This window comes from Fukomys damarensis, unplaced genomic scaffold, assembly GCF_012274545.1.
Source record: "Fukomys damarensis isolate Sample0158 unplaced genomic scaffold, DMR_v1.0_HiC HiC_scaffold_20, whole genome shotgun sequence".
Lineage (NCBI taxonomy): Eukaryota > Metazoa > Chordata > Mammalia > Rodentia > Bathyergidae > Fukomys > Fukomys damarensis.
The window spans coordinates 19,225,753-19,243,439 of NW_022900932.1; the positions used below are offsets into that span (position 1 = coordinate 19,225,753).

Genomic DNA, 17,687 nt, shown 5'->3' on the forward strand with positions numbered 1-17,687 from the left:
CCAGAGTTAGAGGGAACACTGGGGATAAGCTCATGCGGCTTCCCCACTTCCAGATGGGAAAAGTAAGCTCAGAGAGGGATGTGCCCTGCTCCAGGTCACAGAGGTGGTTCCTAGCATAGCTGTGACTGGAAATCAGGTGCCTGGACTCCTGTATCGGTCCTTTGTTTGTATCACCCTCTTTCTAAGTAAAGCTGCTCTTTATACACACAGCTCTGCTCAAGGAGATGGATCCGGTAGGGTAGCCCTGATCCTCCCAACCAAGCTCAGATCCAGGAAGCATCTTATTGGCCCAAAGGTAATCACCTGACCCAAGCAGGACAATTAGATGAGGCTTTACAAATTAAATCAGAATCTGCTGTGGGACTCTGAAAGATCTTTGCTATGCAATTAGGGTTGGAGTGGTCACAGGACAGTCTGAGACTCACCCAAGGCCACAGTTACAAGGTAGCCCAGAAGCCCTGGCAGGCAGAGACAGCCCACCTACAGCCAGGGGAATGGCTCAGAGAGGGAGAGGGGATGAGGGGAGGTCCTGCCTTTGGACTTCCTTTCCTGCCCTTGGTGTAGTGTGTGACGTGACCTGTGCTGGCCCTCCTGTGGACGCCTCCAGTATACACGGCTTCCACGGCTCTCAGCTCCTTGCTCCCACGTGGCTCCCCCAGAACATGCCTGAGCCTTGGGCAAGGCTTCCTCATTCCGGCAGCTCTACTCCAGGATCCCCGATCCTTCCTGCCGAGATTCTGCCACTTCAACACCCCAGCCGGGCCACAGAAAGCAAAGCTCCAGGCCACTGCTCCTGCTAATGAGGGCACAGTGCCGGCCACACAGGAGGCTGGGAAGCAGTTCACGGGGAGAATAAAAAAGACTGGGTGAAAACAACTCCCTCTTCTTGTTAAGTGACCCCAGGTACTCCTTTTAACCTGCAAATCCGTGTGGGTCACTGGTGATTATCAGCATGCGTGTGGGGAGGTGACGGGGTGGGCAGGGACAACCTGATCACGGACTCTGTCAGCCTGGAGAGGTGGGTTTGAAGGCATCACCCCTTCCAGACCTTCACACCTGCCAACTTGTCCCTCTCAGCAGGCGGCCAGCACCCCTGATTCTCCCAGTTCTCACTTAAGCTCCCCATCACCCCTGATGGACCTGCTGTAAATGGGCCGCCCTGTACAATTCAGAGACAAATAAATCTTTTTGCTACTCCTTGGGGTGACAAGGGAATAGACTCTGGGAAAGTTCTGCCATGCAAGGGATCTTGTTCGTTAATAATAATGATAAATAGTTCACTTCTCCCGGGAAGTGTGAGTTACATTAAACTCCGGGTTCCTCCAGAGGAGGATCGGGGGCGCTCACTGGAGTGAGGTGGGGACTGTGCGCAGCCAGGGAGACGGGCACCAAAGGAAGAGAGGCAGAGAGGGAGCCAGGAGAACACAGTCATGGGACAGTGGTCAGGGAGGCGGAAGGGGTTGGGATGGCAAGGGAAAGGGAGCAGAGGGAATCAGGACAAGGGGGTTGGGAAGGGTGAAAGGGACAAATGTGGGGGACAAAAGGACAATGGAAAGGAGGGGAAGAGAATCTGCAGGAGGAGAGAGAGGGACTAAAGCTGGGGCAGCAGGAACTAAGAGAAGAGAGAGATGTCAGAGAGGAAAAGTCGTGAACAAGGGAAAGAAGTACCAAAATCAAGCAGCGAGGGAGAGGAAGGCAGGCGAGAGAAAGGAGGGTGCACCCTGTCACGTTCGTGGCGGACCCTCCCAATTAGATTAATTCTGAAGCCTTGACCAAACCGGGCTAAGCCCCGTAGCATCTCCACCATAGGTGCTATCTCTCAAGGCATTATTAATATTTATGAAACGCTTGCTAGATGCAGCCACAGTCTTTAATATCTTATTATAGAGCCTGTTATAAAATGCATTAGTGATAAATTCCTGACAGATGGAGTTCTGACAAGGTGCAGGCACGTCACTGGATCAGACCTGGGAACAGACCCTCCCCTATGGGCCGCTCAGAGGCTGGTGGCTGTGCCCGAGGTGGGCAGAAGAGGGGAGGGGACTCCCATGGATACAGCCCCTCCCGTCCTCCTTGGCCTCTGGTCGGCAGTTTTTAACACATCTTAGCTCACTGCTTCTTATTTCCGGAAGGGGGACCTAGACGCTCAGAGACACAAAGCAACTTGTCCAAAGCCACAGAGCTTGGATGTGGTAAAACTGGAGTTCATATCCCATCCACCTCTCTGACCCTAGATCTCAAAGGTCCCAGAGCTGAAGAGGGGGACTTCGAGTTGTCTGGCTAAGAGAAGCCAGAGTTGATGGGAGCTTTGGCCCAAAACGAATTTTGGAAGGAAGAGAAACCTCAAAATTGTACATATTCACTGAGAATATGGTCATGGGCTGCTTCCTTTAACAGGAAAGATAGAAATCAAAGCTTTCTGAGCTAGAGCTCCTGGGGCAAGAGCAAAACACAAGTGTTTGGGGTCAGCTGAATGCCAAGGCAGGTGCCTCTCCGCTGTGTCTCAGGTCTACAGGTGCTTTGGCAGGTGTCACCCCGAGACTCTGTGGTCTTCCAGCTGTGAAGAACAGTGAGAGAGGTAAAGAGGGGTCTACAGGGGATGTAGGCAGTGTTTCTGTCTCAAATAGTCAAGCACCACTGGGGAACAGGGCGCCCACACAGAGAATCGCACAAGGAGGATAGCTGAAGGGAGAGCCCCTGGGGCCGTGATGGCAGCCTCTGGGCCCCATTCTGGTCTGGGAGTGCACACTCGTGTGTGCATAACCCCACACGTGCACAGATGTGTTCCAGAAGAATGGGACAGACATGATTTCTCTACACCAGATGATGCACTGGGCTCTAAACGGTGCCAGGTTGGCTCTCAGAGCCAGTGCAGGCTCCCTGGTGGAGGTGCCAGTCCTGTGGGCAGGAGCGCTGTGGGCACTTGGAGCCTGGCTGGGCTGGCTTCCCCAGCTGCTGGGTCTCTACTGGAGCAGCTCAGCCTTCTTCCACCCGAGGCCCTTCCCCTTCGCAGGGATTTTCAGAACCATCGGGAGGCATTTGTCAAATGCTCACCCAGGGCGCACCTGGCTCCTTGAGTGGCCTTGGACTCCCCACTGCCCAGCGCCTTGCCAACCACTCTTCATCCTTCCTTTCCTGTCTGCTGCTTACCCTGGCCACCTCTTCTTCACGCCTAGCCCTGTCATGCGTCCCTAGGAGGCATTAGATAAGCGTTTCAAAAGAATGGAGACTTTCCAGTAAACGCGGCAGATTGAACACATCCATTTGTTTCTGTTTTTGTCCTAACCTTTCACCAAAACGACAATAAGGGAATTAAAAATGCATAAATCCACAAGGGCAAAACGAACAGGAAAAGAAGGAACAGTAGATGAGAGACATCAACAAAACTCTGGAAGCTGGAAACATGGGCTTGTTTTACCTGCTGCGGGGACATGGAGGCTGAGGCCTGCCCCGTGCAGCCTGGGAAGGCTCTCGACATGGAGCCTTCAGGTCATGCTGTGTGGGAGAGCAGGGCAGGGCTAACAATGGGAAGGCTGGCTGGAAGTCTTTAAAACCAGCAGGTGGACTCCCAAGTTCCTCCTCAACCCTTGCAGAAGAAAGGCAGCTCCTTTCTCAGGGGCAGGGTTTGTCGGGCTCTGGATTCCAGGCTGGGAGCAGGACCCGCCCTGCACACAGGGCAGTAAGTGTGACCTCCCAACTTTCTACCCCTCCCACCCCAGATAGTAACAGGCTGGGGTTCCCTCAAATAACCAGCCAGATCCTTGCCTAGTCACCCCTAAACAAAGCCACTGGTTAACAATCAGCCCTCACCCCTTCTACCTCAAGTACACATAGGGTAAAAGCAGGCAGCTAAACGTGAACTTGGCCTTACATGCGAACAGACAACGAAGGCTCACTTCCATTTGGGAAGAGACTCCAGTGTGAGAGGCAGTAAAGGAGTGGCAGGGGCCCTTGAGCAAGGAGTCCTGAGAGAGCAGGACATAGTGTCCTTGAAACAGGAACACTCCAAGAGGAGAACGGGTCCAGCACAAAGAAAAAATTCAACAGATGACTTGGAAGATAAAAAAATTCCTCTGAAGTTGAACAAAACTCAGAGATGAAAGTGGGGGAGAAAAGTTAGAAAATCCGAGGAGCAGTCCAGAAGACCCAACACCCAGTTACAGGGAGGAATGATCCACTAAATAACATTTAAGGCCATGTTTCCACATTGAAAGAGACCAGTATGCATTTATGAGCAAGATCCACACACGAAAGCATAGAACCATGACCTTCTGAAACACTGAATATGTAGGAAAACATCCTAGGGACTTTCAGAGAGAAAACAGAAGACTACATATAAATGATCAGGAGTCAAAGTGACATCAAAATTCTTACCAGCAACATTATATACTGAGACACAAAAAGAAATAACTCGACATTGTGAGGAAAATGATTTCTATTCCAGAGTTCTTCTACACCCGAACTATCAGTAAATACAAATGTAGAATAACTATAGTTTTCAGAATAGTGAAAGGATACTTTTCCCATGAACCATTTTCCTGGAAATGACTGAAGGGTGTACTCCAGCAAAATGAGAGTATAAATTAACAAAGACAAAAATGTGAGACCCATGGCACAGAGGATTAAATACAGGAGAAGGGAAAAGGAGTTCCCAGAGTCACTCTCTTTTCCTTCCCTATGCCCTCCCCACACTGAACCTCTTCCCACTTAGCTTTCAAAACACCAAGCAAGTGAGAGTTCAGCTGACCTGGATTGAGGCAGGGGAGTGGCTTCTCCAGAGACAATGTAGCCAAGAAAATTAAAACCAACTAAAAAAAAAAATCAATGTACTTTTAACCTAGTAAAAGGAAGTATTCAGTTATGCCAGAATATTTAGAGATGAATAAATGACAGATTCAAAGGACAGTAAGCAAACAAAAAAGAGGTGATTATTAATTCCAGGGAAAACAAAAGAGGAAATATAATTATAGTATATTGTGTGGCTCGGCTGTGAATAACATTTATATAATCATTATAGTGTATATGCTAGATGCTATTTTAGGTACAAGGAGGGATATAATTATGTTTGGAGGAATGGTTCTTAAGAGTAGTGTGTGTAGCAAGATGAGGTGGGAGGGTTGTACTTGCAAAATGCTCATCCTTGGCAGTGGGAAACCCAAAGATAACGTGTAAAGCTGCATGATTTGTAAGAATGCGATATAGAATTAGATGGATGCCCGACACTGAATGAGGTTGTCTCAGGGAAAGGATGGAACAGAGCACTGCTGTTTTATTATAAATCAAGCTGTACTATTAGACTTCTAAACTCATAGATACGTTACTTTGATAAAAATATAAAAATGAAAACCAATGTTTCTCCCTATGGCTGACTTTTTTTTCTATTTTGGGGGGGTACCGGGGATCAAACTCGGGTCCCCCTGTGGCTGACTTCTGAGTGGCTTCTTCCCTTCCAGCCCTGTCCCTTGTAACAGGTCCTGGGCACTCATCCCCCATACCACTCTCATTTTCTTCCTCAAACACGATCCCTGGCTCTGCTTTTACCTCCATGGCAACATCTCCAGACCCCTGATGTCACCACAGAATGGCCAAACGTTCATCTTTCACAGCTGCTCCACAGCACCCCCTTCTCCCAGACTGATCTATACACCCGCCCCCAAGTGGGGTCCCACCGCCAGGCCTTTTCATATGGCATTTCCACCCTTTTCACCTCATTCCCTCTGATAGTGTCCGGGTCAGATGTCACCTCCCTTGGGAGAAGAAGCTGGCCACGCGGGGTTTCCAGAACACATGGGCATGCTGGACACGGAGGGGCCGGTATGGCCCCATTAGAGGGGACATCTAGGTCTTCCTCCCTTTTGCCCGGAAACTTGCTCTGTTGCCAGAGAGTGAGATGGCCCCGGCCCCCTTCCCCTTCGGAGACTAAGGAGATCTTCCTATAGAACCAGGGACAGTAGAGTTCGGAAACCTTCCTCAAGGCCGTCTCTTCCTGGCACTGTCTATGCTGTTTCATTTGCTGACCGGCAAGTGTGGAGGAAGCACTGGGCAGCACGGGGCAGCAGGCACCAGGGATGGCACACAGGCGGCAGACCAGCCCGGCAGCTGGCTGAAGGTCACGTGCAAAGAAAGGAGACAGGGAGGATACGATAGCCGTGCAGCCCCATGACAGGCTGCTTTCAACACCAAGCAGTACACACCCGTCTCTCCAGGCCAGGCTTCCCTCACCCTCCCTAGGGGATGGCAGGTGTGACTGAGAATAAAGGCAGGAGTTGGGGAGTCCAGTCCTCGGCTGGCCAGACTTACAAATCATCTGTGTCCCCGTCTGGTCAATCAGTCTGATTGGCTGCTAGGAGTTTCATCCTCTCCAATCAGATTCTGGCTTCCAAGGAGGAGGGACCCAGTGGGTGACAATTATCTTCACTCCTATTGGCCTGACAGGGAAAACCCCAGATATAACCATCCTCTACTCTGGCTCACATCCTGGCAGCTCTTCAGTAACCATCTGTGTGACTTCCTTCTCTGTCACTGTAGGGCAGCACTGGGAATATCTCAGTTCTACCATCCAGGAAATGGGTGCAGCCATCTCCAACCTGCCTTCGGCATAGTGCTGGGGCAGAGATCAAATGAGCTAATAAAGGCACGGCATCCTTCATCCAAAAATTTGAAATCTGAAATGCTAAATCTATGTGAATATTCCAAACTCTATGCAAATATTCCCAAATCTGAATCTTTTCTGGATAAGGGGTACTCAATTTACTAGTGGGAAAACACTTTCAGACATCAAAGGTCAGATGGGAAATCTTCACATCCTACTGCAGAGGCAGAAACTCCCAAGAAAAGAATCCAAGGAGTAGGCCGTGACCTATGGCAGCATCGCCCTGAAAAAGCCAGCCTGCCCGGCATCCAGAACCTGTGTTGGGTGGGTCCAGGACACTATCCCTGACTCCTGGGCTACAGGAGCCAAGGCATGAGGTGGTTTTGAGATTTGGCAAATTCTGCAAAGTGGCAATTGATGGATGTGTGGTATCTCTAAAAAAAAAAGACTCTTATGGGTCTAGGATAACAACAGTTCACATCTTTTGAGGACTTCTGTATGCCAGGTCCTGTCTGAAATGCTTCCCGGACATTATCTTATACCATCCACATGGCAGCCTGTGAAGGAGACCAGTGTTCCTACCTCGTCTTCCAAGGCCATGTGACAGTAGTGAGGCACTGGGATTCACACCCACAGCCTGCACTCTTAACCGGCACCCCCTGCGGTTCTCAATGAGCAGAGCTGACCAGGCCTGGGGAGCAGGGGGGTGGCCATGGTGACCTCGGGAAGCTGGGATGCTGTTAGCCCAGTCAAATGCTTGGGACTACTAACCAGGGTTAAGTGGGTGTTGCCGAGCAGTGTGGGCTATCCAGAGGTTACCGATTCAGAAGTGACAGGTGTCAGTCGTCTTCAGGAAAGTATTGGAAGTGGAGGAATCAGTTCTCTGGACCTGTCAGGTTCCTTCAGCCCTTCATCCATCCAGAACATGTTTAGGGAGCAGCACTGCGGGAGACCAGGTTGGCCACACTCACTTCCCTCATCTTTGCAACAGCAAAATGGTCACTCAAGCTGAGGAAAACAAGTGTGAGGGGAGGGCGTGAGGGAGCAAAGCCATCAGGGAATCTGTGGCTGGAGTCCCAGCTGCACCCCTTACTTACTACACGACTAAAGAGAAGTTGGGCAGCCTTTCTGAGCCTCAGTTTCCTAATAGTGAAGTGGTCCCATGGGATTATTAGGAACCCTACGAAGGGCTGGCTGGGTGTAAAGTGCAGAGTACATAATAGATACTCAATAAACCTTAGGTTCTGTCATAATGCTAGCACCTCGTGGGGCAGGCGTAGGGTTACGAATGCACATGTAGGTAGACAAGAGTCTGTAAACTGGAAAGTAATCTTGCAAATGTCACCTTCAGTGGGGGAGTCTGGAACGAAAGCGGATGGCTCTGAAGGCTGAGGTTCCTGCTCTGCTCTCAGCAGAGATGAAAGCCCCAGGGAACCTGCTGGGTGGCACAACCCCCACCTCCATCCCAAAGGGGCTCTGCCTCTCAGTGCCACGATCATTCATTCCCTCTCACGATGATGAATCATGTTAAACAAAATGAATATGCAAATCTCCTTAGGGCGGGCCTTACATCTTCCGGAAGCTGTGGCTAATAAATGGATTCTGAATTAGGAAGACAGCTCACGCAATGCAACTTCTCCGCTGTCCCTCCTCTTCCTCCCCTTGGGCTCCTCCATCCTTGTGCCTGTTGTCCCCCCACCCGTGTACTCTGGAGGGGAAGGGTGTGGGTGAGGGAGACCCACGTTCAGAGGATGAGTCAGGCCTGGTGTGGTTTCTACCTCTCTCAAGCCTCTCCCATCCCCACAGCGACTGCTGCCCTGTGACGGCCCTTCAGGCAGTGCGACGTGATAAGTGGGACCTGTCACTTGGTGCCTGGGGGCTTACAAGGCTGGCTTCAGACCCAGCTACAGGAGAGATGAGGGGCCAGTGAGGGCTGGGAGAGAGGAGGCTGGCTGGGCCCTGGGCCTGGCAGGAAGAGAGAAGCTGGGAGGCCCACAGGGCCCAGGGCTTAGGAAAATAAGCCCCAGCAAGTGGAGACAGGCTGGATAGTACAGTTAAAGCAACTTGAGAGCTGGCCCAGTGCAGTAGTTTGCTTCCCTGGGTGCATGATGGAGTCATCGCCAAAGGGGCTCATTAAAAAGTAGCCTTGCTGAAGCCAGAGATAAGTGTGGTGGTGTACGCCTGTCATCCCAACACTCTGGGAGGCTGAGGCAGAAAGATTGCAAGTTGGAGCCCAGTCTGGACAGCGAGACCCTGTCTCAAACTAAAAAATATTTTTTTTAAAAAAGGATGGGATGCAGGTCAGTGTGAGGGCCCTGGGTTCCATCCCCAGTGCCCCCCACCAAAAATTCCCAGAGGAATTCTTGTGTCCCGCCAGGGAGGAGAAACACCACCCTGGCCACTGAGCCCAAATTACAGATGGGAAAGCTGAGAGCCAAGGAGCCCACAGGCCTTGGCTGTGGTCACTCAGATGGTCACAGTTCCACACTGCAGATGTCTGCATCTGTGCTTCCTCCTTAACGTCCCCTACCTTGTCCTAACCAGGATGGAAGGTGAATTCCCAACCACACTCCATTCTCAGCTTCTACGGGAGCAGGATCAGGGCACAGAGGATCTGGATCACCCTGGGGAGGGCGCAGCCCCGTGCTCTTCAGACCCTTGTCTCCCCAGTGCAGGGGCTGAGCACATTGTCTCCACATCAGTTCCCTTCCTGCACCCTAAGTGTGTGACTAAAAGTTCTTCCAGAAATCTAATCAGAGGATGTCCTGTGGCAAAGCCTGCTCTGTGGCTGTCCTCAGAGTATATGGGGGCAGCATATTCTGAGGTAAAAATCAATGAGATCATTTCTCCCTTTTCTTTGCTTCAGAGCCTGGCTCTCCACCAAGACGTATGACACCATCATGGTTAAAATGCCCTGCTGTGACTGTAGGCACTTGCCCTGTGCCAGGACCCGGTACATCAGGACTATCAGCTAGAGGAGGGTTTTCTGAGAAGGGTAAGGGCACTGTGGACCAGGAAGCCAGAGGCTGCTCACATTGCTGCCCTCCAAGGATGGCAGGAACCCCAGACATTAGTGGGACAATCCCAGATCCCTCTCTTGCTCCTCTCTTTCAGTTTTGTGTGGCTCGGGCAAGTACTGAAGCTTGGTGAGCCTCAGCTTCCTCATCTGTGAGGCCCTAAACCAGGGGTCCCAGTGGCAGCTATGGTCCTGTGACATTCAGCCCAGAGCCTGGTCCTCAGGAGTGGTGGGAGCACTTGCTGTCCTTGTGACCAGCTTCATTATTGCCAGGTAAGGGCAGCCTCACATTTTCCAGCTTAGGTGGAGGCGGCCCATGGAGCTCCACTCACCCGAGGAGGCTGCCTTGGCCAAGATGGGGCTACGGTGTGGCACGTCTGCCCTCGCCACTCTGGGGAGGTGGGACCCTCAGCAAGAACAGGGTCCAATTCCTTGGTCTTCTGTACCTGGCAGTCCAAGGCCCACTAAGCTCAACTCCAGCTTCAGGGACACCCTAAGTCCCGACACGTGTAGACTGTAACCACCAGTCTGGCTCCCAGAAAAGACAGAGACCCAGAATCTCAGATGCTCCCTATTGCAGGGCAGTGCTAAGGCAGCCACAAGCCACAGCCTCATCTGTCAAGACCCAACTTGAGCAAGAAACAAATCAGCCCCTCCGGAACCTGGACCAGGTTCAAGATGGTGCCCAGCCAGGCAGGAGCTCCAAGGGCCTCCCTGAGACTGGTTTCCAGAGCAATGCTTCTCCTGTCCCTCCTCCTGCTAGTCTAGGGTTCCCCAGCCCAGCAGTTCTGGGGTGCACTGGCCTTCCCCCAGAAGGCAGGAAAACAAGGTAGGAATTGCAAATGCCTTTCATTAAGCAGGGTGCTAACACCATGAATTACAAATGAAGCCCCATGAAGAGGACCCTGGCAGTCTCACCTCCGTTTGATATTAATTGGGCGACACTTTGTTTTAATGGTACATTAATTAATGTGGAATTTCAATGGAAGTCCGTGTGACACTCACATTAATATAAATGAATTCATTACCGTCGGTGTTATTACAAGAAATGACAAATAAATCTGTAACAGTGGGACCCTTCAAATAATAATCACGAATCATTAGGTTTGCCGCTCGTTTGTACTGTAGCTTGCAAATATGTGTATATGTTTTCTGCTCTGACTAGTGAGCCTTTGGATCTTCCTTGGCTGGGGAGGCAGCTGGTGGTGGAAGGGGAAGCCTCTTGCAGGCTGCTCTGCATCCACTCCCCCCACCCACAGCCTCCCAGGCGCACAGAGAACCCCATTATCAGCAGCACGATTGAGGCTGGTGCCCCCAAAGCCCTCCGAAATAACAAGACTATGCTTCTGTGGAGCAATAAGCAAGGACCTAAGAGATCACCTTGGAAAAGTTCAGAAGATTGGCCAGAGGGACTCAGACAGGTATATACTCCCAAGTGATTGGCACCCATGCCACATTTCTCTATTTTGTACTCGGGGCAGACAGTGCCAACGGATCTCAGTGCATGCTCCAGACTCTACACTCAGAGCAGACAGTACTAATCAATCCCAGTGCACGTCCCAGATGTAGGCTCAGGACCTTGACCCAGCACACTAAAGCAGCTTCTATCAGTGACTGGCATGTGACATGAAGCTGTTTGGTACCCCCTTCTAGAAGTTCTTCCCCTGCAGGACCTTAAAGTAGGACCCGGTCTCTTCTGATGGGGATGCTCAAGAGCAGTTCAGCTCAGTGGCCAGGAGATCTATCAAATTACCTCTCTGGGGCCCCTCCAACCTGGAAGTTAAGAACTCCACAACTCAGTTGACTCATTTCCATTCTGCAAAAATCAACCCATCTTCTACTCATAGCAGCTTTCTGATCTTTGGCTAATAGATGACAACATGGAAGCCAACCCCAGTTCTTCCTCCCTGGAGCTGCTGTAGTGGGATCAATGCTGTGGGCCCTGCCAGTGGCCTGCCCTTGGTTTTGTCCAAGGAGTCCTCGCTGGGGCAAATGCTTTGGCTATCAGCAGCTGCTCCAGAGGCCAGGTCTCAGCGGATTAGAGATGGGCTCCAGCCCCCTCTCCCACCCCCTTCTCCCTCATTCACACTGGTGCTGAATGAACCAATTAATCACCTGACATTGTTAACTGTACTAATTACCCTCGCTCTTGAAACTTGTGGAACAATTATTTACTGTCTCTGCCTCACGAGCTATCAATCATGGTGATTGCGGGCAAGATGTCACTTCTGTGAGCCAAGATGGAGGCCCAGTCAGGCCTGGGGCTGATTTCTCAAGAACTCTTGGAGGGCTTGGCCTGAGATCAGGCTACTTCTAGATGTGGCAAAGCCAGTGGCTTCTGCATAGGAACAGGCACCGCAACCTAATAACCGATCCTAAATGAGGTCTTTATTATACAAAAATGTCCCCCTAAGAGATGAAATGACAATCTTCTGGTACTACCGTGGGGACAGAACCTCTTGCTTTGTCCCGCGTCTGTCACTGCACTTATATTGCCTCCTTAGCCGGGTTTGGCATCATACCCCCAGAGATCTGCAGGCAGGTGACACAGGCACATTAGATGACATTTTCCTCCTGGTTTCCCAAGTCCAGGGTCTGTTCTGGCTCTGCCAGCCCACTCCAGCATCTGTCTGGTATCTCTGACTCAGGTCTCTGATGAAGGAAGGAAGGAAGACAAAGAAGGCACGAAGGGAAGAAGAGCTTTAAGGCTCTTCCACCCTCTTGGACCTTGAGATACTCCTGTGCTCCGGGGCTGCTGGCTTTGGAGCACCACCCCACAAACACCCACCACCCCACACATACACAAGGACACTCTCCCCCTCTTTGCTTTTCAACCTCCGTCCCTGCCACTGCCTGGTTACAGCCTGTGACGTGAGGCGCAGGGGTGTGGGGTAGGCATGTATTTATTCAGGTGCACAGCAGGCTGTGGCTCCCTGTCCCCTGGGCTCCCTCCTTCATCCCAGCCCTCCTGCAGCCCCCAGTGCGCATTTCCAAACGTCAGGGCAAAAAGCACTTAGAGCCAACTGCTGAGCCCACATCTATCACCCTGCAGAGAAATGCACTCGTCACCACTCGGCTGACAGGCTGCAGGCAAGCTGTGGGGCGGTGGCCAGCCCCTGATGGCCCACCCCATGGCCTGTCCTCTGGGCAGGAGTCAGGCAGGTCGAGGGGGTCAGGGACCTCTACCTCCACCTTGGATCCCAGGGTTTCAAACAAGCCACTGCCCGCCTGCCAGCTACACGAGAATGCCTCAAAGATGCTTTGGTCTCTGCACAGCTAAGAACAAACTCCAAATCACCCCTGGGAACTGTGGCCCTGGGCCATGAACAGCAACATGCCCTGGCATCCAGGTACCGCGCCAGAAACAAGAGCCTTGCGTCCTTTCCCAAACCGTCGTCTGCTCTTCTTCCTCCCTACCCATTGCTCTCTCTTGCCCGGATCACTGCAGTGGATCCGTTATCAGGCCCCACATCCTCTCTGGCCCTGTATTAGCTCATTTCCTGCTGCTGTGACAGAATACCAGGAAATAGGTGTTTTATAGAGAAGAAGTTGTATTTAACTCAGTTTGGAAACTAAAGTCCAAGGTGGGCGGCCTCATCTATTTAGCCTCTGGGGAGGGTCCAACTGGCTGCCAACTGGCAAAGGAAGTAGTCCATGTAGAAGGGGACAGCACGGCGGCATGCACTACAATAACCTGTTCTTACGAGACCAACATTAGACCCTTCCAAGGGCAGGTTCGCCTTAACCTAGTGACCTCTCATTAGGCTCCTACTCTTAGGGGAGGAATTTCTTTTTTTTTTTTTTTTTTTGGTACCAGGGATTGAACTCTGGTCCTTGAGCTTGCAAGGCAGGCCACTGAACCGCTGAGCTAAATCCCCGGCCCAAGGCTCCTCCTCTTAAAGGTTCCACCCTGTCAACATTGCCACACTGTGGCCCAAGCTTCCGGCAGGCACTTTGGAAAGACACATACAAAACGACATCCAAATTATACCAGCCCCTCACCATGAACTTCTTGGAAGTGGGAGGGGCTCTGTGAAACACACTTCTGGTTAGACTGCCACACCCTGCCACATCCTTTAAGAACCCTGCCATGGCTTCCTGTTGGCCTCAGAAGCAAGGTCAGAGCCTTCTCTGCAGCCTGCACAGCCTCGCCCAGCAGCTCTCTGACTCCTGCTCCATGCTCCTTCTGCCTCTCTCCTTCTGCTTCCTCCACCCATCACCTCCTCACAACAGCTGGGACCTCACTGCCCCAGAGCCACTGCCTGTGCTGTCCAGCTGCCAGAACTATTTCCTCATCTTGAGCCCCATTTTGGGCCTCCTTGGCTTACTCATGTCAACCAAGTCCCCTCTGACCTTTGCCTGTATCTGCTTAGAGCCCCTCGGCTCTAAGCCCTTTTGGCAATTATATGACTTGGATTGTCAACTGTCTCCCCGATGGACATGAGCTTCTGGGAAGTGGGTCATGGCTGATTTTACTCCCTGTTATCTGCAGGGCCTGCCATGGTGCCAGTTATTAAACTGGTATTGGAAAAACATCCTAGTTTAAACAAATGACATCCTGGGCACTGTTTCCTAACCTTCTCTTCATTTTCCCAACTAGTGAGATGTTAGAAAATCTAGCTCTGAGGTTTCTTCTCCCTTTTATTCACTTAACAAATACTTCCTGAGAGCCTACCCTGTTTCAGGCCCTACTGAGCAGTGGAGGGACAGCAACAGGCACCTACTGTCACGAATGCTCACCATCTAGAAAGTCTGGAGGCAGCAGGAGGTCTGACTTGAAAGACGCTGCCAATCCAAGCTCCTCCCCACCTGAACCTGGCACCTGCTGTTCTTGGCTCCTGTGTTCACCTTGCCTGGAACATCCTCTCTTATTACTCACTCACTCATTCATTCCCTCATTCAGCAAATAACCCATGAGCACCTAACATATATCAGGCAGTGTCACAGATGCTGGGGACACAGGGGCAAACCACTCATGCATGTTAGTCTCAACTTGGTTACCACTTCCTCCAGGAAGCTGGAGCCCCCTAATTCCCTGTACCTGGGTTGGGCAGCCATTCTATGGATCCCAGACACCTTACCCTGTTCTGACGCCATTGCAGCACTTATCAGTTTGCATTAAAGTTGCTGGCCTGACATCAAAATTCCATGGCCACCTTGCTCCCTATGGCCACTCCGCACCACTGCAGGCCCTTGCTTGGCTCATGGTGGACCTTTCAGATCTAGTTCTGCATGAACCAATGCCTCTGCTGCCTCCACTGTGTGCCCACAAGTTCTAAAGGGAGAGAGGGAGACATCTTGGGTGGAGGTGTAGCCCACCTCGAGAGCTGACACCCTAAGGCAGAGTGTATTCCCCTCCCTGGATCCCCTCTCACTAGCCCTCAGTGAGGTCTGCCCTGACCAGACCCTGGCTCCAGCTTCTGCCTGCCTGATGTATCCCCAAGGCCCTGGCCATCTGCAGGCACAGGTTTATACTGTTTCTTTAATGAATGAACGAACGAATGAACAAGTAGGAAGAAGCTAGATGTGTGGCCCCTAAGGCTAACCTGGCTAAAAGTGCTAGATTCCTTGGGGCTTCACATGGAGACCCCTGTAGGGAGCAGGCAGAATTGGCTGTCTGCTGATTGCGTTCCATTGGAGGACACAGTGAGCGCTTATTGGCGAGAACAAACTGAGATGTTGAAGGTGGGACCCTCTGGCCATTAATGAAACACAGGGGTTGAAGAGAACCACCCAGTGGGTTAGGGAGAGTGGCTACACATCCCCTTGCTGGTGCTCTTCCCTCTCCTTCAGCCGGTCTCAGCTCACCTCTCCCTCCGCATCCCCATTTCCCTATAGCAGGAACTAAAGAGATTAAATGGTCAGCAGCCAGGAAGGACCCAGATGAGATGCCGGGCTCTTTCAAGTCTTGTGCCTGGTGCTTTGGGCCTCACAGTGACTTCATGAATGCAAATCTTTTCTTCAGCAACATCGTATAGGGTAGAGATAGCTTTTCTGTCCTACTGCTATGGCCAGAGAAAGGGCAGTCTGTTCCCGGCCCCAGGCTAATCCAGGTCACACACTGCTTTAGTTAAGAACAGATACCAGACCCCAGGAGTGGGTCACCCCTGAAATCGAAATCTGGCCATGAAACGACTAACTTTGAAGAGATTGGAACATCACTTCACGGGCCCCTGGCTGTCTGAGAAGTCTGCTGCAAAAGGTACAACTCCATTGAAGGGGGAGAGGGTTAGAATTAGAGTCCTATCTTTTTTTTTTTTTTTTTTTTTTTTTAGTATCAGGGATTGAACTCGGGCCCTTGTGCTTGTGAGGCAGGTGCCGGAACCACTGAGCTACATTCCCAGCCCTTAGAGTCCTATCTTTGAACCCAGACATCTGTGGCCAGTGTTTTTTGTCTTGCAGGGGTTCTCTGTGGTACCGGTGGCCTCTGTTTCATGCCTGACTGTAGGTGTGGTCCTTGGTGATGCTGTACACCCCAGGGCGATGAACCGGGGCCCCTGGGCTGGGGTGCACACCCCTCCCTCTCTCCATCCTAGTCACCAACAGGTTAACCTAACTGCTAGCATTTGGTGGGTGCGGGCAGGCTCTGCTCACAGCTCTGATTGCCTCCCGCCTGTCCAGCCCCGCATCCCAGCGCCTTCTCCATTCTGCCCTCCCGCTGCAGGCTGGGGTGATTGGAACCCCTCCTGCTAAGGCTGATTAGGCCTGATTTCACCAGCCTTCTCCCAACCTCTGGAACCTTCCCCTGTTATTAAAGTTGTTTTCCGTCCACCCTCTCGGTCCACTGGATGAGGTGAGTTTATTCGATTTGATTTCTCTCCCACCTCCCTTTTTTCCCACTCTCCTCCACCTTGCCCATGTCTGCCAGTCACACAGCCCAGAATTCCATTTAAAAAAACCAAACAAACCAAGAAAATTAACTTCTAACCCCATAGTAAAAATAGCTATAATAAAGCCAAGTGACTACTAAAAGCCTTGTCTAATGTAACTTTGATTAAAAGCTGCGATCTTCCTCCTCCTCCCTTCCTCTTCAGAGCCTGGAAAGGCAGGGCTGGCCTGTTAAAGCAGCTGCTGTGTGGAAGAATGGGAAATACAGCCTCATCTCATCTCCAATTTGCTTTTCTCACCTTTTTTTCTTCCTTGAAGGCTTTGTTTTCCAAGTTGGGGTGCCCTTCAAGGGCCCTAAAGACACACAAGCTCACTATCACCCCACCCGCCAATACTCAGCCACTCTGGCAGAACTGAGTCACTTCAAAGCAGTGGCTCCCCGCAAACCCCGAGACTCCCAGCCCCACGTGGGGGCATAGCTGATGATGGGCTCTGAGCCCCTGTGAGACCTGAGGGTGATCACAGTGTCCTCTGGCCTCTATTTTCTCATCTGTCAAATGGAAAGAGAACTTTTTCCCTTGCCAGAGTGGCTGAGAAAAGTACAAGGACTTGTGTAAAATTCAGGCTAGAGGTTAAAGGAAAAGTGGTCATTTCCTCCCTTGTTTGCTCACATGTTCTAGCCAGAATCATCCAGGAAGAGCTGGGCACTGGAACAGGAAATTGCCCGGCGTATATCCACCCAGAGTGGGCAGCACTGGCTATATATGGACCCTAAAGAGCCCACAGTGGGCAGTGGCCCCCTAGGTCCGTGGAGATGTCACTGCTGAGATCACGTCCCATCCTTGGGTGCCAGGACAGTGAGGGTATGTCCTCAAGTTTGGGACAGCAATGTTCCTTCCAGGGCATTCTGGATTATGGAGCTCCTCGGGGACAGGAGTCCTGGAGGGTGACGAGTTCTGGATCATGGTGAGCTGCAGAGGTGAGAGTCCTGTCCCCCCAAATCAGGGGTCTCCCTCCTATCCCTATACCTGGGCCCAGGTGCTTAGCTCTGTGGGCCTCGGTGCCCTCACCTGCTAAAGGAGCTGCTGGAATCTGTGCACCAGGCTGTCTCAACAAGTTTGAGACTTGCTGCCTTTGCACAGGAATGAACCTAGAGCTCTCTGGTGCTCCTCACCTCGGATGTAGCCCCCACACAAAGGCGTGGTCTAAACACTCACATCGACTCTCTTTCCTTATGACCCATTCCTCCAA

General features: G+C 51.5%; 1 protein-coding gene across 7 annotated transcripts in view; it reads right to left on the minus strand.

Annotated features, from left to right (window-relative positions):
• Cdh23 (cadherin related 23) overlaps nucleotides 1-17,687 on the minus strand; it is a 336,018-nt gene that overhangs the window by 224,919 nt on the left and 93,412 nt on the right. The window contains exon 1 of one of the 7 annotated variants that reach the window (XM_019204988.2): nucleotides 7,364-7,399. The exons of the other annotated variants lie outside the window; for them this stretch is intronic. The gene's annotated coding sequence lies outside the window, so the exon portion shown is untranslated. Of the gene's footprint in view, nucleotides 1-7,363; nucleotides 7,400-17,687 lie in introns of those variants that run through there. 7 annotated transcript variants of the gene reach the window in all.